Here is a 518-nt window from a genome sequence, read left to right as displayed (position 1 = left end):
CGTTCCTCACCTCTGTCAACACATTTATAGATACTCTTCAAAGGGCCGTAGCTGCAATTTTTGTCGATTTTTCAAAGTAATTTTTCGTGTCTATTGAAAGTTCTTCAGAATGTCGAAACGCCAATTATTCAGCTTGTCATCATGATTAGCTTCTGTACCTATAATGAGCACTAACACGATCGGAACTAATTTGGGAAAATTGGATGGTGAAGTAATGTCGATTTAATCTGCAAATGTAATCTCATACACTTGTTTAAATGATTAATTTGCAATATTGCAACATTAAGCTATTGGGCACCTAACACTTTTGAGAATTTGAAAAATAATTATCCCAAATTAGTTTCAATCGCGTTCACTGTTATTGTTTACATTTGAATTCTAGTCTGGACAAGAATTCACCTGTCAACAATAAAAATGCAGTCTTCACATGTACAGGCCGAGTTGAGTAGCCCAACACTGTTTTGGAGAGTAGAACAAGAAACTGTAGTTGACATTTCTACACAAAAATATTGGGGGAA

The sequence above is a fragment of the Ptychodera flava genome, chromosome 4 (assembly GCF_041260155.1).
Source record: "Ptychodera flava strain L36383 chromosome 4, AS_Pfla_20210202, whole genome shotgun sequence".
Taxonomy (NCBI): Eukaryota; Metazoa; Hemichordata; class Enteropneusta; family Ptychoderidae; genus Ptychodera; species Ptychodera flava.
This window is presented reverse-complemented; position numbering follows the sequence as displayed.